This window comes from Macadamia integrifolia, chromosome 2 (assembly GCF_013358625.1).
Source record: "Macadamia integrifolia cultivar HAES 741 chromosome 2, SCU_Mint_v3, whole genome shotgun sequence".
NCBI classification, from domain to species: Eukaryota; Viridiplantae; Streptophyta; class Magnoliopsida; order Proteales; family Proteaceae; genus Macadamia; species Macadamia integrifolia.
Genome location: NC_056558.1, coordinates 41,813,203 through 41,840,963, shown reverse-complemented (window position 1 = coordinate 41,840,963; position 27,761 = coordinate 41,813,203). Strand labels below are relative to the sequence as shown.

At 40.1% G+C, this 27,761-nt stretch overlaps 1 non-coding gene across 1 annotated transcript; it reads left to right on the top strand.

Annotated features, from left to right (window-relative positions):
* The first annotated feature begins 19,994 nt into the window (after window positions 1–19,994).
* Window positions 19,995–20,101, top strand: LOC122072431. The gene has a single exon (XR_006138446.1). It is a non-coding gene; the product is annotated as a small nucleolar RNA R71 (small nucleolar RNA).
* The last annotated feature ends 7,660 nt before the right edge of the window (window positions 20,102–27,761 follow it).

The following is a 27,761-nucleotide window of genomic DNA, read 5'->3' as shown; positions in this document are numbered from 1 at the left end:
ATATACGAAGAAATCTGATCAAGATGACCGTATAGATGGATAGTGATCGAAAATATGATTTTGACGATATGTGGCATGTCAAAATTGGACCTTCGGATCTCTCATAATCGTCCCTGAAAAATCATATTTTCTAGTACGTATGCCACGCACACTAGTAAGCCTATTGGAAACCTGGAAAAATCTCCTACCTACCGAAATACCACAATTTCATCTCCTACTTGAAAACATTGGAAACCCCATGCGGGAGAGAAAAGGGTCCAATTTTGACTTTTATATATGAAGGAATTTGGTTAAGATGACCATACAAATGGATAGTGCTCAGAAATACGATTCCGACGATATATGGCACGTCAAAATTAGACCGTTATATCTCTCATGATTGTCGCCAAAAAAATCCGTGATCATACGCACATTGTTTGTGCTAGACAGCAGGCCAGCCCACAAGTGTAGTACGTTGCTGGCTAGTAGGCTAGCCTGCAAGTGTGCTGCATTGTTGGCCAGCAAGCCAGCCCACAAGTGTGCTGCATTGTTGGCTAGTAGGCCAACCCATAAGTGTGCTGCATGCTTGACCCTGGCCACACACCCGCTGGCTACAGGCCATGCTTGTGCCTGCTACTGCCCAACCCATGCCTTGCTACTGCCTATGCCCATGTGCATGCTACCCCACGCACAATGTGTTGCACACACATGCTGCCCCGTGTGCGATGTGTTACACACCAATGCCACTACCCACGTGCCATGTGCCACACACCTATGTCATTGCTCGCACACCTTGTACATATTACTTACCCTCCCATACTGGCCTTACCCCGTGCACTTCGGCCCAATTTTATGCGCCGTCATCAATTGCTGAGATTGGTATGGCTAAGTGGGTGAAGAGATTTCATCTCCACCCACTTGAGACTAAAAACCCACTTTGTGGCTAATAATTCTCTCTCCCAGAAAACTCCTTTTACCCATTGGATAAAAGCCCTCTTCACCCACTTTAGTCCAAAAACCCTCTTTTGTCTGTTGGTTAAAAATTCTCCCTCCTCCCTATTGGCCTAGAAATCCTATAAATACCCCCCTCCTTTGGATTTGACACACCGAACAACCCCATCTCACTCCATAGTAATGAAGCCTTCTCTCATCCTGCCCTCCCCCTTTTGATTTTCTTCAGGTCTTCAGAGCGAACTTTGTTAAGATCCGAAATCTTGTTCGGAACATCGAAGTGTTCTTTGGGACTTTGAAGATCTTCAATCCAAATTTTTAGCCCAATTCAGTTTTTGCCAAAAATAGTATGTTCTTAGCCTCTCCCTTTTGAGTGTTCTTGGTTTTTACCAGAAATAGAATTCCCTCCCCCCTTGAGGTTCTTCGAGTCTACGAAGAGATCTTTGTCAAGATCCGAAGTTCTGTTTGGATCTTTAAAGTGTTCTTTGGGACTTTGGGGATCTTTAATCCATTTTTAGGTTAATCTATTGCTTTCCAAAAATAGCAGTTCCTAGCAGAAGCTCTATCCGAGTGCCCCTAGAATCTTTCCAGAAGTAGCAAGCAGAAGCTCTGCCAAAGTGCCACCTCAGCCTAGCCCTCCCCTAGCCTATCCCCAGTGGAAGCTCTACCGGAGTGCCACCTCAGCCTAACCCTCCCCTAGCCTATCCCCAATGGAAGCTTTATCGAAGTGCCACCTCATCTTAAGCTAAAAAATAGCCTTCCGTAGTCGAAGCTCTGTCCGAATCTAAATCTGAAAATAGCCTTCCCTAGCCGAAGCTCTACTGAATCCAAATTTGAAAGTAACCGTTCCTAGCTGGAACCCTATCCGAATACTATCGCAGTCAATGTCTCTCAAGAAAGGAAGTTGGTGGTTAAGACCATCTTCCCTTGAGCCAAGAGAACACTAAAGACAGTCTGAGCCAATACTAATCAGGGGCCCACCCCTCTTAACCCGAAACAAAGGTTAAGTTCAGGTACAGTTTCTCAACCAACTTGTCATCATGTAGACTTTATATAAACCTTGTTTTAGTATATGTAGTAATTTAAATTCAGTCAACGTATATATGTGTGATAACTTAGCCATAAATGTGGAATAGAAATAACTGTGAAATATGTTCATTCTTAAGCATCTAGTAGGAAGATCGGTTGAACCAGGTAGATTGGGTGCCTAATACCTTTCCAATTCTACAACTTGACACTTACCCTAAAATCTTTAGACTAGACCAAATTTTGGGTCCTTTTCTCAGGAATTGGGCCCACCCCTAGGTCCTGGGCCCATAATCCTAGTTGGTGACTCCAAACCCCCATTTGTATGATCCCAATCTCCGTATTAGACCATTATCAAACCCTCGTCTCAAATGATAAATTTCACACTTTTGCAAAATAGGCCTCCACGTATCATCGAGTGGTAATACGATGGTGTGGGGCCCGCTAGGTAAGCACACACGGCACACCCCCTCCCTCACATGAAAGAGAAAGAGAGGAAGAGGACGGGATGCAAGTCATTTTCCACCCTAAAAGGGAAGAGACGTCTCATCATCTCTGGCCACTACCCACACACCCCATCCCTTTGGTTTTACACACTCAAGCCTGCTAGTGAGCACCCCTTGTGGAGAAGCTTTGCCCTCTCTCCTCCCCTCCCCCCTTGAGGTTCTTCAAGTCTTCGGAGAGATCTTCAAAAGATTCAAAGTGTTCTTTGAATCTTTGAAGTGTTCTTCGGGCCTTCGAAGTTCTTCAATCATCTGAATTTGTGAGTGAGCATTTTGTGTAGGAGATACTTTGCCTTGGTCCCCCTCCCATTTTTTAGGTTCTTCAAGTCTTTGAAGTGATCTTCATAGATTCGAAGTGTTCTTTGGGCCATCAAAGTCCCTCAATCATAAAAGTTTTTTCCAGCCCTCCCATAGCCTATTCTTAGCAGAAGCTTTGTCAGAGTGCCACCTCAGCCTAGCCCTCCCATAGTCTATCCCCAATAGAAACTTTTTCGGAGTGCTACCTCAGCCTAGCCTTCCTATAGCCTATCCCCAACAAAAGCTCTGATGGAGTGCTACCTCAGCCTAGCCCTAGCAGAAGCTCTGTCAGAGTGCCACCTCAGCCTAGCCTTCCCATAGCCTATCCCAAGTGGAAGCTCTGCCAAAGTGCCACCTCAGCCTAACCTCCTATAGCCTATCCCTAACAGAAGCTCTGTCAGAGTGCCACCTTAGTAAAAATTTCAAAGTAGCCCATCCCTAGCTGAAGCTCTGCTGAATTGTCACCTCAGTCAAAATTCGGAAGTACTCCATTCCTAGTGAAAACTCTGTGAAATTGACACCTCAATCTAAGCCCAAAAGTAACCATTCCTAGCTGGAACTCTATCCAAATATTACCATAGTCAATATCTCTCAAAAAAAGAAGTTGGAGGCCAGACCATCTTCTCTTGAGCTGGGAGAACCTATAAGAAAGTTCGTGCCAGCACTAATTGGGGGTCCACCCCTCTTGACCAAAAACAGGGGTCAAGCTCAAGTATAATTTCTCACCCAAATTAGCATAATATAAATTTTATATTGACCTTATTTTATTGTACATAATTATTTAAATTCAGTCAATGTATATATTTGTGATAACTTAGCCATGCATGTGGAATAGGAATAATTGTGAAAACTGTTCGTTCTTAAGAATCTAGTAGGATGACCGGTTGAACTAGGTAGATTGGGTGCCTAACACCTTCCCAACTCTACAACCTGACACGTACCCTAAATCCCTAGACCAAACCAACTTCTGAGCCCTTTTCTCAGAGCTTATGTCCACCTCAGGTCCTAGGCCCATAATCTAAGGTGGCGACTCCAAACCCTTTTGTATGATCCAATCCCCCATATTGGACCATTATAAAATTCTCATCTCAATTACAATCTTTACACTCCTGCGAAATAGGCCTCCTCATATCTTTGAACGATGGTACGGTGGTGCGGGACCCACTGGTAAGCACACACTACACACCCTCCTTAAGAAAGAGAAAGAGAGGAGAGAGGGATAAATGCAAAGTCTTTTTTCCCCTCCCGAAAAGGGGGAGAAGAGAGATCTCCAACCGCTACCCTCACAGTGGCGACTCCACTAGGGACATGTCAAGCTTCTGACACTAGATGCTACCTCTAAATGCAAGAACATTTTCCACCACATCTGTTTGAAAACATGTTTGGCTAACCCCATGTTTGCAATTGTATTCGCTAACCACATCATACATTATGCTCAAAGTGAAATCATTTGGCATAGGACTCCCTGTCATGCCTGGATCCTCAGGGAGGTCAGTGTATGTCATGGAGAATACTCTGAGAGCATATGGTAGCCACTTCCTATACAAGGGTGTGGGGTATTTTTAAATGGCGAGGACATTTGTAATTGTGCCAGCACCCTTGGGGAGGTTCGTGTACTTTATGACATTCTGAGGTCAAATAACGATATTCCCGCATTATATTTTTACACACAATCACTCATGGTTCTACCACCTCGTGTGTAGTCATGAGTAATGGGCAAGGAAGTCACCCACTTGATCTCATACCTCTGGGTATATTAAAAGGATCATGTAACTTGCATATATAGATCCTATCAAGGAAGCCTTGTCAGTCTTATTGCATCCACTGCATACTCGCATCATGTAGAAATAGATGGAGAATGCTAGGAATGCCATAAGCTGATCTGTAGAATTTGTTTGAGGTCTTGAAAAGGAATATTCATATAATGCATTCTAGTCATAAAGAAATGCTCTCCTAAGTGGGTTTCAGATAAAAGGTGTCCTTCCTCAGAATTGAGATATAGATGATTTGGTATATATGACTCCAGGGTAATTTTTGTCTAAGTCCTACAAAATGCCAACTTATCTAAAAGACTCGAGGAAACTAAAAGGAAGGCCACCTAGTGGGATAAGATTTAGGATAACATGACTTTATTGGCAGAGAATGTCTTATAGGAGTATTCTGATCAAGCCATTTGTGTGTACCTCCTACTTATGACATTGAGTGGACTAGTGGAATCAACCCTTATCCACTCCCTATTATCAAGTGGACTAACTTTGGATGAATCATTGATTGATGAGTGAGTGGATGAATGAACAAAGGGTTGGGAATACAAGAATCCTAAAATTGTGCCACTTTTGGTTTAGGCACAATTCCACACCTCAAGTATTCTCCGTGGTTTGTCTAGACATGTTAGGGTAACTAGTTGACTCACTTAAGTTTAGTGTCACCTCCATCATCTCTCTGAGACTGCCTACTTCTAAGTGATTATAGTCCAATTCACATGGATCCACACAACCCTGAATCACCCGAACAAGTATGGGTTCATCCCATAGAGAGGATTAGCCCAGATATTGCACATGCTTCAAAACCCTCCTAGGACTGATATCAAGACCGAATGGGCACCAACTACAGGAGAGTTGGAATAGAACGAAGCTATGGGTTATCGTGGGAATTCTTCTCGAGTTGACTCAGGAGAACTGGAGCAAGTCAGGCCAGCTGGTCAATGAGGAGTTTCACCTACTTGTACGAATGGTTAACGAGGAACCTATTCTCAGGTCCCTCTGCCTAGAGTGGTGATTGAAGATGAGGAAGAGGAATTTATGGTGTATGTCCAAATGGAACCTCCAGAGAGGGAGAAAGGAAGAAAACTCAGAGAGCAATTGAAAAAATTGGAAAATATGATTTGAGTAGGAAAGAGTTTCGAAAGTCATGCAGTGGATTCTGACAAGATGAGTTTCTTTTCCTGGGAAAGGATTCTCAAGAAGTTCAAATGGCAGACCAATAGATTTGACAGGTCAGGGGACCCTAAGGCTCACCTCAAAGTCTTTCTCAGCATCGCCAAGTCATGGCAGCTTGCTGACAACCAGATGGGACAAGCCTTTATGTTAACCCTATCAAGGCCAGCATTGAGGTGGCTCACATAGTTGGAGTCTTCCCAAACCCAGAATTGGGCAACAGCGGTGAAAGCCTTCACCAAGAAATACTCATACAACACTGAAGTGGATGTGAAGCATCGAGAACTTGAGACATTGAGACAGTAGCCCGAAGAAGGATTCACTGCCTTCCTAATGAGGTTTAGAGACAATGCCGCCAAGATCGCAGACTGACCTTCTAAAGTAGAATAAGTTAAAATATGGATTGAAAATTTGTCTAAGCCTTATATGAGGTTCTCTACTCCCAACATCTGTAGGCTTTTGATGCCTTGATAGTCACCAATACACGTGTGGAAAACAGAATACTTAGGGATGCCCAGTATCAAGGGTCCTCCTAAGATGTGGGAAAGAACACCAGAGTTAGATGAGGAAAGGGTCCCGAAACCAATTTAGTAGGCGCGGTCCAACAGTCAATATCACTCATCACCTCTTCACAACCTTTTGTGATACACGCAGATGCTCTTGTTTAGAAAGCTCCTCACCCAATGAGACAGTTCATTGATTTGGTGATGCCCATGACAACAGTGTATGAGAAACTAAAGAAATAAGGATTGCTAGGGACAGTGGCTCTAAATGTAATTAGTAAGCCTCCCTCAGCTTAGTACAGGGACCATGAATATTGTGCTTAACACACTCAGAAGGGGCATACCACTGAAAGATGCTTAGATATTCAAAATGCAGGATTTGGTAGACAATGGCACTACTGAGGTCAAGGTCAAACAACCTCCCAATGTCAATACCAATCCACTCCTAGATCACAAAATTGTCAACATGCTGTCAATGATAGATGATTGAAAAGATTGGGATCCTTGATTCTTCGATCCAACTCATTTTATTTGAGACTCCAAGAAGTACCATATCAAGAGACATAATGAGTGGAAAGAGAAGTTGCTACTCTTGCAAAGATTGTCCCTCCCTTCAAAAATAGTACAGCATATCATCAGCTTCGTTAAGGAGGCTTATCGAAAGGACTGAAACTCTTTTCAAAGGTCCTTCTACATGTACTATGCAGATATACACTTTTTTCATCCCATGTTCTATGATTTTGGAGGTCCTCACTCTAGTCATGTGTACAACCTAGAAGAAGAAGCAACAGAGAGCGATCCCACTCAACTCATCACACCAAAAGCTCAGAAGAATCACATGAATGCCCACACCTGTAGAAAAGTCAGAAAGTAAAGAGCCAAAGCCATTAGAACTCTCAAAATAGAAGAGTCATCAGAAGAAGAATCAGAAGATTAGGCATCCGCCATTCCTCTTTCATCGTCAATAGAAGAACCCACTGTATCGTACCTTCAAAATCCACCATACTACACAACCGTCGCTACACTATCAACCTCCACCATACCATCAAACCCCTCTATATCATCAACCTTCACCCCACCATCAAGGAGAGGGAACCTCATCATCATCTTACCACCCCCTATCTTTATCACAATACCCTATCTCCTACATCACATCACCCTCATATCACTCTGCCTCATATCCCTCATCACCCTCATACCATTCCCATTCTCAATGTTCGGTGCATAACCCAAAAGAAGGATGGATTGGCGAGTACAGTTGGAAGGATATGCTTGCATTACCAGATTCTCCAAAGATAACCTCATCAACAGGTTCGGTGAATGTATTAGGAGAAAGTCAAGGTGTTGATCCCACTCCTTTAATTCAAAAAACCATACATCAAGAGGATAATCCAGAGACAATTGAAGAAGCCACAGATGACCTCCTCAGAGCAGTAATGGCATTGGAAATAGGGGAACAAATCAAAGAGCACACCTCCTTGATCCACATAGGGAGTGACACAGAGGATGATGAGTCTGGTGTGATCAAGCTTCGAGCCAATAAGGTCAAGTCTGGCCCTATGGAGATCTTTCATTCCATATGCTTCGAATACTATAAACATTTGGATGCAAGAGAATTCCAAGATCATAAGGAATCTGATGAAGAACCAAGTGAGGGGGAAATCAGTGAAGAAGAGGATAGTGATGATGACAATGAGGATGACAGTGAGGATCGTGATGATGATGACTCTAATTCTTGAACTGATGATGAGTCCAGGACTGGGATGACAGTGATTATAAGGACCGTGGAATAATAATGGAGATGATGAATCTAGGTATTATTCACCTAAAGATCTCAGAGGATATTCTGTGTATGCAATCGACGAAGATGACATAATGATTGACCCCACAGATGCTATCCAATCAACACTCACGATCCACATAGAAGGGGAGGAGCCAACATCAGATTCAGAAGATAGTGAAGGTTATGACATCATTATTGAAGGAGAAGCAAACCTTATAGCAGAGCATATGAGTAGCATCTAAGGGCGCTTGGTTGTGATAAAATTCGATGTTGATGAAATTGACCAAATGTTAGGTGAAGTGGACATTAGTGAACATTACTACACGAAACAAATGGGATCCCTTGAAAAAGCCAGAGGATATGGCACACTTACGAAAATAATAGATACGGGGTTCAAATGCCTTTCCAATGCAATGAAGAAATTATGAGGTAGGGCTCTTGATATCTATGAAGGACCTCGACTTCCCACCCCAAGCTGGGGAGGAGAATCTGAAGAAGAGGTTGATCCTATGGTATGGATAATTACCATAATAGACAGTGATGATGAGGATCCCTATCCCACATATATTATTGTGAAGAAATCTATCAGTATAATGGAGACTCAAAGTGGAAGAGACTATAAGGGCAAGGCCCTAACAGTAGAATAATCAAAGACCAATGAGGCTGGAATAAGTGGCTTAAAGAAAGAACCAGAGAATCCAGTCTTGGCTCATCTAAAGAAGACCCAATCCAATATCTCAATTTGGGGATTATTGATGGCCTCCCTTCACACCATGAAGTAGTCTTGAAGTCCCTCACCAATGTGTAAGTGCCGATCGAGATAGATCCGATGCATCTCTCATAAATAGTAGGGGTAACATATGCAATGCAATCACTGATGCTCTCAAACTCTGAACTCCCTAAAGGAGCCTAGCACAACAGGGCTTTACACATCATAGTAGAATGCCTTGACAAAGTTATTCCCTAGGTTCTCATTGACAATGGGTCAACTTTGAATGTTCTACCCTTAAGGTTGGCCAAAAGTATTGGTGTTAATATGGAAGAAATGAGGCCGTCAAATCAGACAATATGGGTATATGACAACACCAAAAGGGAAATCCTTGGAATCCTTACCATTGTCATAATGATTGGCCCAATGAAGTTTGACATTGATTTTCAGGTCATTAACATACCAGAATCTTTCAACATGCTCTTGGGAAGACCATGGTTACATCATGCAAAGGCTGTGTCCTCCAGTCTCCATCAGAAGATGAAGTTCATTCACGAGGGGAAAGTGATTACACTAGCCGAAGATTCTGAAGTGGTTAACACTTTAGCCAACATTGAAAAGGGGGAAGAACAAGACCATGAAGTCCAACTTAGTGGTTTTGAGATAGAAGTAACTTGCACGGCCCTCACTAAGGAAGCACCAGAAGAAAAAAATCCCAACTAACTATGAGCTATTTGGAGCCCGTTGATGAGTCAATTGATGAAGAACATGCAATACTTTCCTAGAATGGGGACTAGGGAAGTATCATCAGGGTGTTTCAAGGCTACCTGCTTTGGTAGCGACCAAAGGAAGAAGCGATCTAGGGTACACTCCTCAAATCCCCAAACCAAGAAGCAACAATGTCAGTAGGAGGCAGAAGGTACTAAGAATGACTACGAAAATATACGCCTCTTACTACCCTACTCTCAATGGGTATTTCATAAGGGAAGGAGAAGATTTCCCCTTTGTGGGAATGTTGAGCCATGGTTTGATGAAGTCTCCACAAAGATGCAACCAGGATTGAAAGTGTTCTTTTAAGATGAGTTTGAGTGGGTGACTTATGGGGTAGAACAATAGAAAACAAAGGAAAGTGATCAGGACAGCTTCATCACTGGGATAGAAGAAGTTGTATTGATTGAGAATGGGTCTTCCTCTAGCAACCCCACAGCGTTGATCCGCTCAAAGGAGGCACCAAGTCCCCGAATCCTCCTGAAGAGAGAATGGGAAAAGAAGATATGACTCATCTGGAGTTTACAACTTCCTATTGATCTAAAGAGCCACATCTATTCATTTTTGCAAGAACCACGAGCCCAAGAGCTACATGAGCTCAAGCCTAGGCCCGTCAGAGGAAGGAGCATGTATGCAAAGCAAAAAAGAGCCCAAAGAATGATGGTTAGCATGTACTAAGCCCGAATCAACTATAATGGAAAGGTCCATAAGGGTGGTCAGAGATGTGACCAAGGAGTAGGAATAGCCTCTATCAATAGGTTTGAAAAATTGGAGTCCATAGAAAGAGGATTGAGCAATCTCCACAACTCCTCACCCCTCAGAAAGTTTGGCTTCAGTGAGCATGAGGTTGATCAACTCATATTTGTGAAGAAGCAAGCATCTGTCAAAGAGAACAATGTCAGCACCACTGAAGAAATAGCAGTGACCTTCTTGGAAGAAGAAAAAGGCCCTTTATCACATTTGCTCATCCATTGAGCCATTGACCCACTCCTGAGCTGGACAAGCATTGGAGAGAACTTCTAGTTTACTCATGCTACTAAGTCAACCAACCTAAATACCACTGACGAAAGCATCAAGTCAGTCGTTGAGCCTATAGTCGAGTATGTTGTCGAGTCTTCTGTTTGTGATTATGTGTCTGTCTTCCCTCGTGAGGAAAGTCCAGAGTCTGTGTATGTTAAGTCTGTTACTCCTTTCATGAATAAAATTTTTTATTCTGAGCATGACTTGCCTCCATTTTCTGATGGTGATCTTAATAAATATCATGACCTAATAAAACAATGTAAACCAAAGAAAGCCCAACCCATCCATGAGGATACTCGGGTTATTAATTTGGGAATCGACCAATGCCCGCGAGAGGTAAAAATTGATACTACCCCGGATGATGAAGAAACAGAGCATATGATCAGTCTTCTAAAGTAATTCACCAAAGTGTTTGCCTAGTCTTATAAGGATATACCTAGTATAGACCTCAACATCGTGCAACATCGTTTGCCAACCTACCCTAGGGCAAAGCCTATTAAGCAGAAGCTCAGAAGAATGCGTCTAGAATGGAGTGAGAAGATTAGGGAAGAAGTCATAAAACAATGAATGTGGTTTTTCCACAAGTGGTAAAATACCCCCAATGGTTGGCCAACATACTACTAGTGTCAGAAAAAGAATGGCAAGGTACAACACAGTGGTACATGCCTTGGTATCATTTATGGATGGATTTTTGGGATACAATCAAGTGAGTATGCACCCAAAAGATCGTGAAAAGACAACCTTCACCACTCCATGGGGAACCTATTGTTACAAGGTGATGCCCTTTGGCTAAAGAATGCTGGGGCAACTTATTAGAGAGCACCCAAAAGATCGTGAAAAGATAGCCTTCACCACTCCATGGGGAACCTATTGTTACAAGGTGATGCCTTTTGGCTAAAGAATGTTGGGGCAACTTATTAGAGAGCACCTACAACCATACTACATGACATGATGAAGAAATATGTGGAAGTCCATGTGGATGACATGATAATGAAGTCAAGGGATCGACAAGGGCATATTCCCACACTAAGACGATTCTTTGAAAGGATCAAGAAGTATCAGCTAAAGTTGAATCCCTAGAAGTGTATATTCAGGGCAACAATAGGAAAATTATTGGGGTTCTTGGTGAGTGAATGAGGCATCGAAGTCGACCATATCAAGATTAAAGCAATTCAGGAGATGCCTACACCTCAGACTGAGAAGCAAATACGGGGATTCTTGGGTCGCATTCAATATATCAGCAGGTTCATAGCTCAAATGACTATGATCAGTGAACCCATCTTCTAGTTACTAAAGAAGGATCAGCCCATAGAATGGAATGACCAATGCCAACAAGTTTTCGATAAGATAAAAGGATATCTCATGAACCCACCAGTATTGACACCACTAGTGGAAGGAGAACCACTTCTATTGTACTTATCAGTGGGAGAATATTCAATGGGCTCATTGCTAGCACAAGAAGAGATAGAGATAGAGAAGGGGGTAGAGGATGCCATAAACTACCTCAGCAAGAAGTTCTTGGAATATGAAACCCGATACAATTTTTTGGAAAGAACTTATGCTGCACTAATTTGGGCAACAAAAAGGCTGTGGCACAACATGGTAGCTTATCCAGTACGTTTGATCTCAAGGATGGATCCAATCAAGTACTTCTTTGGGAAACTAACTTTACAGTAAGGATGTCTCTATAGCTGCTATTGTTATTAGAGTTTGACATCACCAATGTTGCTCAGAAGTCTACTGTTTGAGATTTTAAATGTAACCACAAGCGTACGGATCAGTGTAACTACGGGTCAAACATAGGGAGAGCAACCACTTTATTCTTTTTTTTCTTTTAATAATGCAAAAGTGAACTAATTAATGGTCGTGATCTAATTCTAATTACCGTCCTAAACATATGTATCTAAAATAATGTCCTAACCATTTGTCATCTAAGAATTTAAAGACGCAAGCCACGTAAATAAAATTAAATAAATAAATAACTAAAAATAAATAACCTACGTAATTAAAAAAAATAATAAAGAAAAAAAAATACTGAAATAAAAATTAAGTAAAAGAAAGGGGATAAAGCTAGAGAGAGACTCACAAGTAGGTATCTCTACTTAGCCCGAGGGATGCATCATAATATGAGCTTCCCTACTTGACCAGAGAGTCACTCTTAAAAGGGTTACTCTACTTGGCTTTAGGGAAAGGGAGACAATTAAAATAAAAGCAATAAATTGATAGTTCTATGGCTGGGAGGGGCAAAGCCAACACATACACTAGCCATGAACCTTGGGGCAAAGGGATAGCAATAATGTAACGACTGAAATTAAAATCCTAAATTAAGAAAGAAAGGGTAGTCAGAAGAGGGAATGAGAGGGGGGAGAGAAGACTATTGAGGGAGCCTACTTACTTGACCTTTAACCCTTAAACTGAAAACTTGATCAATTTGAGATACTACCAGTACTAAAAACCAGATCTAGAATAAACCAAATCTGAAATTTCTAGTACTAGAGAAAACAAATCTGAAGAAAAAATAAATTGAACTTGAAAGACATGCTTCATAGCTTGTTCTTGTCACCTAGAACTAAGCCTAGAACAAGAACTTGAAAATTACAACTTGAACTGCTTAAACAATACAAATAAAAGACTGAATAAAAAACAAAAGTGCTTGCATTAATTGAATAAAAAGAACTTAAAAAAGTGTTTAAAGCATAAACCTAAAACTAGAGCTAGAGAAAGAGACAGAGCAACTAAAAAAAACTAGAAGAAGAATGAATTGTCTCCCCTCCTCTTACATGAGTTGTATTTATAGGGAATGGGGAGGTAGGGTAACAAATCTCTCTTTCCTAAAAGGGAGAAACCCATAAGTGGTAGTGAGATCTTTTGAGACCAAAAGTGCTAAGGTGGAGGAGAGAGAAGAGAGAAATAAACTTAGAGAAATTTCCTATAATTTTTTTTTGCTTATTTTCTTTCCTTTTTTTTAAATTTATTTCTCTTCTTTTTCTTCCTCCAAGGGACGATTTCCCTTCTTGATTTGTGTGATTTGGACAATATTTTGGTAATGATGTGGAGGAGAGAGAAGATTTGGACAAGATTTATTTCTCCCTTTTTTTTCTCTTCTTACATAGGAAATCTCTCCCATGATTTTCCTTGCTTCTAATTTGATGTGGGAATCCCCTCCATGCCCTTAGTGCTTTAAGTGAGTGAAAAGTAGAAAATCTTCAATAAAGTTCTCCAAAAAAAGACAACCATGAGATTCGAACTTGAGACCTCTGGTTAGCAAGGGAATTTTACACCCCATAGCTCACCAAATACACTAAGTAGTTGTTGGAGAGATATGACGCCCGATAATTCTTAAAGTCTTTAAAATACAAAACCTACAAAAAGAGAGTAAAACCCAAGGTAGCTCCATTCTAAATATATAAAATGCATATTTTATTATCCTAGATTTCACACATAAATGTGCTCATCAGAATTTCCCCACACTTAGACTTTGCTAGTCATTGAGCAAAACAAAAAGAAAAATAATAAAAACAAAAAACCTAACTCACTTTCGTAGGAATCACAGTTGCACTTAGCATGTGCAACAAGCCTTTAAACCCCTAGGTCACCCCTAGTGGACGAGTTGTGTCTCGTGGGTGTTTGCAATGAATATACACCCACTAGCAAAGATAATTTCTCTTACAAGGGACCCCCACACTTGAACTTTTATTACCCTTTATCAATTCCACGCACTAGCATATTTCTTAATTTGGAACTCACCTCGTCTCTTCTAAAACATCCTTATCTTAAGGCAAAACCACTTGTGAAGAAATAGGGAACCAAAGAGTAAGGCGTTGGAGTGTTTTTGACCAAAACATACTATTAAGCATTAATGACATTTGCACATTTTTTTATCCTTTTTTTTCGCTTAATAAACTCTATTCTACTCCACTACTTTTGCCCTGAATGACATGGTGGAGCAAACACCAGACACCCAAGTTACTATGTAGCTTTGCTTTTTGCGTATGCCCACAAAGACAATGATGCTAGAGTTCCTTCAGAAGTTTCCTCCTAAGAAATTTCGATCAAGACACTATGCTTCCTGAGGTGCAATGCCCTATCTAGTTCCAAGGGAATCAACTCTTATTCTTCTTTATACCACATTTCACATTTCATTTAAAATTGTGCATTTGTTAACTCATGCCAAATTAAAAAGAATGTCTCAACTCCAAATCAAAAGTACAAGGAACCCACAGACTTACATATGGTCCAACACCATAAAATAAGGGTCTCTTATTTTTAAGAAGAAAGTCCCATCTTAAGACAGAGGCTTGTTTCTTTCTTCTCAACAGGGTTTTTATACGTTCAAAATGGGTACCTTAGTCAAAACTTTTATTTTTATACATCAAGCAACCGAATAGTACGATCATTAGCTAAAAGCCAAAGTAGCACTTCATCCTTTTAACAAGCTCAAAAAAACAAAAAGAAAAACAAATAAAACTAAGTGAAAAAAGCAGAAATTGGTTTTCCTCCCCCACACTTAAGTCATGCAATGTCCTCAATGCATAGAAGGAATTAAAAACGAAGACAATGAAAGGGTGTCATACCTAATTAAAAGTTAATCATCAGTGTAAAGAGGTTCATGGAGATCCATGACCTCTTCACTACCAGTATTAGGAAACTCGATGAATGGTTTCAAATGCTGACCATTAACCTTTGAAATTACCCCTGTTCCTAGATTCAAAATCTCCACAGCCCCATGGGGATATACATTATGGACAATAAACGGGCCATCCCATCGGAATCTAAGCTTACCAGGAAAAAGATGCAATCGAGAGTTGTACAATAAGACCTTATCACCAATTGTAAAAGATTTATGCAAAATGTGTTTATCATGGAAAGCTTTGATCTTTTCCTTGTAAATCCTAGAACTTTTATAGGCTTCATTCCTAAGTTCCTCCAACTTAGATAGTTGGAGCCCACGATGAATTCCCGCATCAGACAAATCAAAGTTGAGCTTCTTGATGGCTCAAAACACCTTATGCTCCAACTCAACTGGTAAGTGACAAGATTTTTCATACACCAAATGATAGGGAGACTGACCAAGGTCGGTCTTGAATGCAGTCCAATGGGCCCACAAGGCATCAATGAGCCTAAGGGACCAATCCTTACGGTTGGGATTAACATTTTTCTCCAAGATTTGTTTGATATGCCTATTAGACACCTCCACTTGGCCACTAGTTTGGGGGTGATAAGGGGTAGATAACTTATGGGCGATCCCATACTTTTTCATTAGGGCCTCAAAAGGCCGATTACAAAAATGAGTACCCCTATCACTAATTATTGCACGTGGTACACCAAAGCGGAAAAAAATGTTCTCTTTTAGAAACTAGACCACCACTTTGTGGTCATTAGTTTTATAAGGTATGGCCTTTATCCATTTAGAAACATAATCAATGGCCAAAAGTATATACAAATTTTCAAAGGAATTAGGGAATGGTCCCATAAAATCGATGCCCCATACATCAAAGATCTCAACTACCAAAATAGGGTTGAGGGGCATCATATTCCTCTTATTGATACGATCAAAAGACTGGCAGGCGAGACAAGCCTTGCAAAAATCAAAAGCATCTCTAAAAAAAGTGAGCCAATAAAATCTGCATTGGAGAACCTTTACGGTAATTTTCTTAGGTCCAAAGTGTCCACCACATGCATGATCATGACAAAAAGAGAGAATAGAATGTTGCTCATGATCAGGAACACATTGTTAGATAATTTGATCCAGACATATCTTAAACAAATAAGGATCATCCCAGAAAAAGTGCTTAACTTGGGAATAAAATCTATACTTATCTTAGGTGGACCAGTGATACGGAGTCACACCTGAAACTAAGAAGTTGACAATGTCAGCAAACCATGGTTCACTAGACATTGCAAATAACTGTTCATCTAGAAAGTTCTCGTTGACTAGAGAATCGACAGTCAAGGAATTGGGAAGCCAGGATAAATGGTCTGCAACTAGGTTTTTCAACTCCTTTTTTATCCCTAATTTCTAAATCAAACTCTTGTAAAAGTAAAACCCACCTAATGAGATGGGCTTTGGCATCCTTCTTCTGAACTAAGTATCTGAGAGCAGAATGATTAGTATACACCACCACATGTGAACCAACTAAGGAAGACCGAAACGTTTTTAATGCAAACACAATCGCTAAAAATTCTTTTTCAGTGGTTGTATAATTAAGTTGTGCATCATTTAAGGTCCTACTCGCATAATAAATGACAGTGGGCAACTTATTAATCCTTTGACCCAAAATCACTCCTATGGTAAAATCCGAAGCACACACATCAGTTCAAAAGGTTCAGTCCAAATAGGTGGTTGAACAATGGGTGCATTGGTCAACTCCTTCTTAAGTTGTTTGAAGGATTCTAGGCACTCTTTAGAAAACTCAAAAGTTTGATCTTTAGCAAGTAATGAAGTGAGAGGTCGGACTAACTGACTAAAGTTCTTAATAAACCTTCTGTAGAAGCCCGCATACCCTAGAAAAAATTAGACGTCCTTAACAGATTGAGGAGGTGGTAAATTATCAATTAAATCCACTTTGGCTCTATCTACCTTAATTCCCTCCTTAGATATTACATGGCTTAAAACAATACCATATTTAACCATGAAATGATATTTCTCCCAATTCAAAATCAAATTCTTAGATATGCACCTTTTCAAAACTAGAGAAAGATGATGAAGACATTCATAATAGGAATTCCTATGAATTGAAAAGTCATCCATAAATACTTCTAAGAATTTTTCGACCATGTCAGAAAGTATGCTCATCATGCATCGGTGGAACGTAGCAGGGGCATTGCAAAGCCCAAAGGGCATATGCCTGTAATAAAAATGTTCCATATAGGCATGTAAAAGTGGTCTTATGTTGGTCCTCTAAAGCAATTGGGATCTGGTTATAGTCGGAATATCCATCAAGAAAACAATAGTATTCATGTTCAGCTAACCTTTCTAACATCTGGTCAATGAATGGCAATAGGAAGTAGTCCTTCTAGGTTGCCATATTAAGTTTCCTATAGTCTATGCACACTCTTCATCCAAATTGGACACGGGTTGGAATTAGTTCATTATTGGCATTGGGAACTACAGTCACACCAGATTTCTTAGGCACTACGTGAACTGGGCTTACCCATTGGCTGTCAGAAGTAGGATAAATTATTCCATGATCTAAGCACTTTAGGATCTCTTTCTTAATAGCTTCTATCATCACTGGGTTAGCTCTTCTTTGGGGTTCCGTGGATGGTTTGGAATCCTCCATAAGATGTATATGATGTTACACAATAGAAAAGCTTATACCCTTGATATCAGCCATAGTCTAACCTAGGGCTTCCTTATTATCTTTTAACACTTTAAGTAACTCCTCTTCCTGGCTAGAAGTCAAATTTGAAGAAATTATTACAAGAAGAGTCTGGTCAGGCCCAAGGAAAGCATATCTCAAATTAGATGGCAACTCCTTAAGATCTAGCTTAGGAGGCTCAACTATGGAAGGTTTGGGAATGGAATTGGAAAGGGGTCCTAAGGGCTCCACAGGTGTGTGAAGACTCAAGACTTCAGAAAAGAAATTTTCACTATCATCATCCAACTCATCCATACACTCTTGGAATTCTAAATCAAAATCAATATCAAAGTTGGTAACTAAATCATCAGAAAAATCTAAAAAATCCTCAAGCATATTGATCTCTTCTTCCATATGTGGTTGCTTACCTATCCTAAACATGTTAAACTCAACAGTTTGGTTACCAAAAGATAATCTTAGGAAACCATTCCAGCAGTTGATTAATGCATTACTGGTAGCCAAGAATGTTCTTCCTAGAATTATTAGGATCTCATCCTTGGTTGAGAAGGGCTTGGTATCTAATACAATGAAATAAACAGGGAAAATAAATTCCCCCACCTTTAGTAAGACATCCTCAACCATCCCTTTTAAGAATCTTAACAGACCTATCTGCCAACTGAAGAGTAGTTCTAGTGGCTTTCAATTCTCTTAATCCTAGTTGCTTGTACACATGGTATGGTAAAAGATTCACACTTGCGCCAAGGTCAAGTAAGGCATGCTCAATGTAGGTGTTGCCTATGACACAAGATATGGTAGGGCTCCCTGGATCCTTATACTTGGCTGCTATAGGCTGAGTAATTATGGAACTAATGTTACCTGCCAAGAACGCCTTTTTGGGCACACTAGTGATACGTTTTTGAGTACACAAATCTTTTAGTACCTTTGCATAGGTGGGGATCTGGGATATGGCATCCAAAAGAGGGATGTTCACTTCTACCTTTTTGAAAACTTCTAAAATTTTATCCATGGAAGCAGTCTTCTTTTTGTGTACCAAGCGATTAGGAAATGGGATAGGATGAACATAAGGACTATTAAGCATTTGTCCTTTTTCAGATGAATCATTTTTCGTTTCCTCAACCAAATCTTCTTTAGTTTCAAAATAATCTTTAGGTTCATCAGACGAACCTAGAACAAACGGCACACTTGTGTCCTCAACTGAAGGAGAGTTAACAGGAGTAATAGATGGGGAAGATTTAGGAATGCTCTGTTGGTACTCTCTACCACTCCTAAGGGCATAAACAACATTACATTGGTTAGAGGGCCCTTGTTGGGTCTGACCTTATACTATATTCAGTGGTGCATTTGTTGGTGTTTGTAAACTAACAGGCTGATGATGCCTAGGTTCAGGCTGATGATGCCTAGTGTTAGGCTCTGGTTGACTGGGTAAAGTTCCTTTCTCCCTCTCACGCATAATTGAGACAACTTGAGTGAGTTCTTTCGTAAGATTTTGATGGCTTGTCATGAGAAGGGCCATATTTTTTTCCAAGTCACTAATTCTACTTGCTTCTCCAGTGTTAGTAAACCCAGGGGGTTGCTGATAAGATGATAGGAGAGGGGCCCTAGGAAAACTCGCCTGAGGTCCTACATTTGACCTAGGAAAAGTATTTTGAAAAAAAGATTGTTGTGCAAAGAGAGGCCTTTGGAGTCTAGGTTGACCTTGATTATGGAAATTGGAAGGCCCTGCTTGGTTGCCCTGATTCTAAGAGAAATTTGGGTGATTTCTCCATCCTGGATTGTAGGTGTTACTATATGGATTATTCTAGTATAAGACATTAACACTATCATTAGAAGTGCCCCCAGAGGTGTTGGGGCATTCTTCTATGATATGTCCAGGGGACTGGCACCAAGCACAAATCTTAACCAAATTGACTGATGATTGCTCTCTAGGAATAATAGCCTCAATTCTCTTGATTAGGCTATCCAAATGGGCTTCCTTGGCTACTATCCCATCCACAAAATATCCTTTTCCTCCTATGGTTCTTTCACTCTCTTGGGTTGATTCCCACTCACGGGTTTTTCAGATAAGTCAAGTAAAAATTCTCATGCCTTTCCTTCATCTGTAAAGGATGTGAATCCCTCAGGGCACATAGACTCTATCATTTGTTTAGTTGGGTAATCAATACCCTCATAAATTATTTGACATAAATGCCATAGGTCTAGGCTATGGTGAGGGCATTCTTGGAGTAGATCCTTGAATCTCTCCATAAGTTTGGAAAAGGACTCACTAGGCTTTTGCCTAAACTGAAGAATATCACTTCTAAGCTTATTGGTCTTGTGAGTTGGGAAAAACTTCTTAAGGAAGATAACTGTGAACTGTTCCCATGAGGTTATGGAATTTGTGGGTAACCCATACAACCACTTCTTAGCTTGGTCTTTTAATACAAAAGTGATAAACCTAAGCTTAACAGCATCATCAGAAAGTTGTTGGATCTTAATTAAAACACATACCTCTTCAAATTCCCTTAGAAATAGGTATGCATCCTCAGAGGTCAACGCATGGAAGTGGGACAACATAGTGATGTATTGAGATTTGAGTTCAAAATTATTGCCCTGGGCTTGTGGTAGAACTATGCAGGAAGGTTGGGCTATTCTGTAGGGTAGAACCTATCTTTTAGAGATTCAAGTGAAGGGTTTTGATGTTGGTCTCCCATATTGAAAGGTTTTAAAGAGAGCAAACGTATAGGGTCACTACTTGTTGGATCTCTTCTTTCTAACCGATTTTTAGTATTACGTACCCACCTAACACCCATGTAATAGAAAACTACCCCACAACTAGAGTAAGATAAGCACAAAAGAATGGATAGCAAAACTTTTTTTCAATGATTTTTTTTATTTTTAAAATTTTTTTGATTTTTTTGATTTTTTTAAATTTTTTAAATTTTTTAAATTTTTTTTGGCTTTTCGAGAGCTTACCAACAGGGATCTGGGGTTGCTCAGGTCAATTCCTGAGGTACTGTTACAGGGTGAAACCTGTCTTTATCAAACTGTGAGGCATGGCAACCTCCACCGATACAACTATTATTGAAAGTTGTTCTTCGCAGAAATTCAATAAAAGAAAAGGAAAAACAAAACAAAGCAAACAAAGCACTCTAATTTACCAAAAGAAAGTGAAAAATAACATGGAACTGTCTCCCTGGCAACGGCACAAAAAACTTGTTCGAGATTTCAAATGTAACTACAAGCGTACGGATTAGTGTAGCTACGGGTCAAACACAGGGAGAGCAACCACTTTATTTTTTTCTTTTAATAATACAAAAGTGAACTGATTAATGGTTGTGATCTAATTATAATTACCATCCTAAACATATGTATCTAAAATAACGTCCTAACCATTTGTCATCTAAGAATTTAAAGATGCAAGCCATGCAATTAAAATTAAATAAATAAATAACTGAAAATAAACAACCCACGTAATTAAAAAAAATAATAAAGGAAAAAAATGTTGAAATAAATATAAAGTAAAAGAAAGGGGATAAAGCTAGAGAGAGACTCACAAGTAGGTTTCTCTACTTAGCCCGAGGGATGCATCATAATATGAGCTTCCTTACTTGACCAGAGAGTCACTCTTACAAGGGTTACTCTACTTGGCTTTAGGGAAAGGGAGACAATTAAAATGAAAACAATAAATTGATGGTTCTATGGCTAGGAGGGGCAAAGCCAACACATACACTAGAGATGAACCTTGGGGGAAAGGGATAGTAATAATGTAACGAATGAAATTAAAATCCTAAATTAACAAAGAAAGGGTAGTCAGAAGAGGGAATGAGAGGGGGGAGAGAAGACTATTGAGAGAGCCTACTTACTTGAACTTCAACTCTTAAACTGAAAACTTGATCGATTTGAGATACTACCAGTACTAAAAACCAGATATGGAATAAATCAAATCTGAAATTTATAGTACTAGAGAACACAAATCTGAAGAAAAAATAAATTGAACTTGAAAGACATGCTTCATAGCTTGTTCTTGTCACCTAGAACTAAGCCTAGAACTAGAACTTGAAAATTACAACTTGAATTGCTTAAACAATAAAAATAAAAGACTGAATAAAAAACAAAAGTGCTTGTATTAATTGAATAAAAAGAACTTACAAAAGTGTTTAAAGCATAAACCTAAAACTAGAGCTAGAGAAAGAGATAGAGCAACTAAAAAAAAAAACTAGAAGAATAATGAATTGTCCCTCCTCCTCTTACATGAGTTGTATTTATAGGGAATGGGGAGGTAGGGTAACAAATTTCTCTTTCCTAAAAGGGAGAAACCCACAAGTAGTAGTGAGATCTTTTGAGACCAAAAGTGCTAAGGTGGAGGAGAGAGAAGAGAGAAATAAACTTAGAGAAATTTCTATAATTTTTTTTGCTTATTTTCTTTCCTTTTTTTTTTTTATTTATTTCTATTCTTTTTCTCCCTCCAAGGGACGCTTTTCCTTCTTGCTTTGTGTGATTTGGACAATCTTTTGGTGATGATGTGGAGGAGACAGAAGATTTGGACAAGATTTATTTCTCCCTTTTTTTTTCTCTTCTTGCGCAGGAAACCCCTCCCACGATTTTTCTTGCTTCTAATTTGATGTGGAAATCCCCTCCATGCCCTTAGTGCTTTAAGTGAGTGAAAAGTAGAAAATCTTCAACAAAATTCTCCAAACAAAGACAACCATGAGATTCGAATTTGAGACCTCCTGGTGAGAAAGGGAATTTTACACCACAGAGCTCACCTATACTAAGTAGTTGTTGGAGAGATATGACGCCCGATAATGCTTAAAGTCTTTAAAATACAAAACCTGTAAAAAGAGAGTAAAACCCAATGTAGCTCCATTCTAAATATATATAATGCATGTTTTATTACCCTAGATTTCACACATAAATGTGCTCATCATCTATCAAGGGGCAAGCTATAGCCAATCATTAGGCTACCCACCCCACAGAGGATCTTGGATAATGACTTTCCCGATGAAAAAATCATAGCAATAGAAGAAGAAGACACAGCTAATGAATGGTAATTATTCTTTGATGGAGTAGCTAATCAAAAGGCGTGTGGTGCGGGAATATTGCTTGTCACTCCAAATGGCCTTTATTTTCCTTCGTCATTCCACCTCGACTTCCCTTCTACTAACAATATTACCGAATATGAAGCTTGTGCGTTGAGATTGGAAACGCTCTAACCATTGGGGTAAAAGGATCAAGATGTATGGTGATTCATCCATTGTCATTTGTTAGACGCAAGGAAAGTGGAAAACTAGAGATGAGAAGTTGAAGCTGTATCAAGAACATCTGGAAGACGTGTTTGGACACTTTGAGAAGATCTCGTTTGAAAACTTTCAGAGGGATAACAACGGGTTTGCCGATGCCCTTGCAAACAACGGGTTTGACGATGCCCTTGCCACCTTGGCTTCTATGGTAGAATGCAGCCCTAAGGCTGGTTTCTGACCATTCTTAGTGGGAAAAAGAAGCAGGCCATAGATGGTCGGTCTTGGTTTGCTCACATAGTGAACTTCATCAGGGAAAAGAAGTACCCGATCAAAGCTATAGATAGAGAAAAGAAATTTCTAAAGAAATATGCTACCTAATTTATTCTTCAAGGGGACTTGTTATACAAGAGGTCCTATATTTTCTATGCACGAGTGAAGAGCAAGCTAGAATAATCACGGAGGAAATTCAACAAGGCCTTTATGGACCCCATATGAATGCTAAGATGTTAGCTAAGAAGATTCTCAAACTAGGCTGCTATTGGAACACAATGAAAGCAGACTGCGTGAGCTTTGTCAAGAAATGCCACAAATGTTAGATATTTATCAATATCATACACATCCCACCAATAGAGTTGCACTCACCCAGTTCTCCTTGGCCATTCTCTAATTGGGGCATTGACATCATGGGAAGATTAAACCTAAAGCATCCAATGGTCATGAGTTCATCCTGGTAGCCATTGATTATTTCACCAAATGGGTAGATACTTAATCATATGTAGTCCTGACATCTGCTAAGGTGGCAAAATTCATCTAAGAAATTATCATTTGCCGATATGGAATGCCAAGAGCTGATATCGAATCAAGGATCCCATTTCTAGGGCGAACCTAATAAGATCTGCACAAAGTTTGGCATCAAAAGGCACCGCTTTACCACTTACAGGCTGCAAACCAATGGGCAATAGAAGTAGCTAACAAGAACATCAAAGTCATCTTACAAAAAATGGTTGAAACACACAAGGATTGGGCCGATAAGTTTCCACTTGCTTTATGGGCATATTGGACTTCTCTATGATCCTCGACAGGGGCAACTCTTTTTTCTTTGGTATATGGGTTTGAGGTGGTTCTACCCATGGAAATCCTAGTACCATCCCTAAGGGTGCTTCTGGATAGTCAGTTACCTGAAGGAGAATGGGTGAATGCCAGATATGACGAGCTCAACTTTCTCGATGAAAGAAGTATGAAGGCCATCGATAATTTGAAGAAATATCAACTGAGAATGGCAAGGGCCTTCAACAATAATGTGAAGCCCCGTCACATAGAAGAGGGTGTTCTTCGATATTAAAGAGCCCCAATTTATGACACAAGAGGGAAATTCAGGCCTAACTGGAGTGGCCCATTCACTGTTAAAGAAATTATACTAGGAAATGCTGTAAAACTCATAGACCACAATGGCGAAGAAATACCCAGACTGATCAACATGGATCAGCTAAAAAAAATTATGTCTGAAAGGGTGAATAGCTCAAACTATGGTAGACCTGATTACTCTCAAGGGATACGTAGGCAAATTGACAAGTGCAAGTGCAGTCTGAATAATCTCAAGGCAATAAATTGGTTCCTAGATTAAAAATCAAGGTATCTAAAAAGATCATCATAGCCTGTGTCCCCCAAGAATCGCCATCTGGCATGCAAGGCCACTAGGTATCTATCATTCACCTATGGTCCTCCAAATTCTTATCCAGAATTCCATTCCCCAAACCACCTGACACTAGTAAATCAAGGCCAGTTCATTCCCCACCCTTGATTAGTAAAAAAAAAAAAAAAAAAAAAAAAACTTTGATTCAATTGTGGTAAAGGTTTGGTTGTGTCAATAGCTGATGAATGATACTTTGAAAAATCACATCTCCTCTTTGTTTATGATGGTTTTAAGAAAGGTTATGGACTTCTTGGATGAGACATTGAGGAAATGGACCTTGGACATAAACATAATGACACCGGGACTATTGGAATCTATAAGTATGTCAATGCTTAGCTGGATCGGGTGTATAGAGCTACATCACAATCTACTCTGACAGGTGCCTGAGCACTAGAATATTGATCTTCATGTATTTTGGTATGGGTTGGTTGAGATCTGCCCAACTCTCAAAGAATTTAGAGTTTGCATGCTATCTCTACCTAAGGGCAGATTGATTCAACCATCTTTGAAGAAAGACTACTAAGCAAAAATTTAGGACTTCTTTGGATGGGAAAAGGAGAAATGAAGTAGTTCATTAGATATGGGAAGACTGACATTTTGAAAGTAGCTAGAATCTTCATTTGGTATCTATCACTGGGAGTAATCCATTAGCAAAGATCACATAATGCTTATCTACTTTGTAAGATGGCTCACTATGTTCTCCAGACTCCTAGATGCGGTGCATCACTCATTTTGATAGAAGTCGTAAAGCAATTGAAGGAAGGAGGAGATATCATCCCTACAGTCCTTGCAGAGACACTTAAGGGATTTGATGACATGAGTCATAGCCATAGATTTGGACTTGATCATTATGAGGGAAGTCCTACTATTCTCCAACTTTGGCTAATTGAGAAACTAAAGATTGCCAGCCCATTAAATGAATACCAGCTCAAATCTCTTTGCTACCAAGATAAGAGAGAAGTCTTAGAATTCAAGCTCATCATTGATTGCGAGGAGTGCCTACAATGAAGAACTGCATGGGATATTGTATGAAAATGCTTAGGGAGGCCATAAGAGGATTTTCTAATGAAGACCCCTGGATGCAACTACGTCAGATTGGTGGGCTTAACTCACACATCCTTTTACTTACCCACTTACATTAGACAATAGTATGGACTGAAGGTAGAGGAATTGGTGATTTTTTACCCACCCCAAGAACTATCACCCCACATGTTACCAACTTATCCTATCTATGGTAGGAAGGTTGTTTCCATTTTATGTAATTCACTTGGTAGTAAAGTGAGGTGATATTTGGATTTTCGTGTTATTCATATTATTCTAATGAAGACTTGAGTTGTGGAATTAATTATGCCTAAAAATTCAAAATCATAAACAAAGGATATTTTCCTTATGCTAAACATAGATTTGCATTTATAAAATGTCAAGTCTGGCAATACAACAAAAAATGATGAACAAGCATAGGGAGGGAAAAAGGAAAAAATATATATATATGTTTGTGTTTGGATGAACTGCAAGAATAGGTCCCTAAGAATCAAATTCCTCATCTGAGCCATACTCAGGGTTTGCCTCAGGGAACGTCGGGGACCTATCATGTGCCAATCCTGAGTTTGCCCTTCTCTAAGTAAGGTCCAAGATCTGAGTGTCTAGCCGGGCAATCTCTTGTTGTTGGAAGTTGACTTGTCTCCTCAAAGTAGCATTTTCCCCTTCCTGAAAAATACCAGGAATGGTCAAAATAAGAGCAAATGAAGAAAAAGGGACAAGGTTAAAGGAAGGATGATACCTTACAGAGCACCACCTCGTATAAGCCTTGGTGCATCCGCCTAATGTTAGCATAGGCCTCTAGAGACACCTGATGAAGACCATGTTAGCTAAAGGAATTGAAGGATAATCAAATGAGAAGTATTTGAACACTCACACAGTCATAAGGAATGGGTAGTCCTAGGGTAGCATCTCTATCCATCCTATGTTCAAGGAGATGTGGGATACTAGGATTGGCTGCATCAGGATAAGACTAACCTGGGAAGCCATGAAAGGGGATATTGGCCATGTTGTGAGAACCACTTACAGCAGTGGAAGGCCTGGCATGGGAAGAACCAGTAGCATACGATTGTGGCCAGACAAAAGAAGGGGCCGCATGCTGTGTCCTCCGCTGAAAGAACATCAATCAAAAAAAAAAAGAGAGAGAGAGAGAGAAGGATATGAAATATGAAAAGGATGCTCAATTAGGGAGACATACCATTGGCCCTCTGATCTAGGAAGGAATCATCCCATACTCCTTCAACCAATCCCTCAATCTGATCCATAGGGATGCACTCTGGGTGATGCATGGTAGGTGTAGGAAGATAAGGAGGGAATCGTATGTCAGAATCGGACTACTAGAGGGTGACTCGCTCTCCTAAATACCAAGCGTGCCCTAGAGACCCCTGAGTAAAACCTTGTTCTCTATCAAGTGTCTGGCCCAAAAAACCTCACCAATGTTAGGAAACCTAAGATGCCGAAACGGCCTCCAAGTAGCTTGCACATTCAGAATAAGTAAGTACAACACAAGACAAAGGGAAATTCAATGCCAAACACGACTTACCTCTGTAAGCCCATTCAGAAGAGAAGGAGCAGTAGTCTCTAGAGGATGGTGGCGGCCACTGAATACCTGACCATTTTCCCATCTCATGGCTATGGGGAAGAACAATGCTTGAGGAGCCTTCAGTATGGGGGCCATAATCTCCAAGTGCTCATAAAACTAGGGCTGAGTTGAAAAATCAAAGTAAGGTAGTGCAATCAAATAAAAAGAAATGTGTGAATAGATAAGAAGCTACCTGGAGAATGTAGGTCGCTCCCTTGAGGCCGCGATATCCGTATGACATAAGATCAAGAGTCCGCAATAGGTAGGTATAGGCGGCCCCACCCCAATCCCAAGTGTCCACCTCCTGAAGGTTTCGAAAGATGGCAGCCATGTGGATGTCTACCCCACCTTGAAGGTCACTAAAAAGACACTGACCCACAGTAAATAGAAGAAAAAAATGGGTCGCATGTGCACTGGGGTTCACCCTCAAGC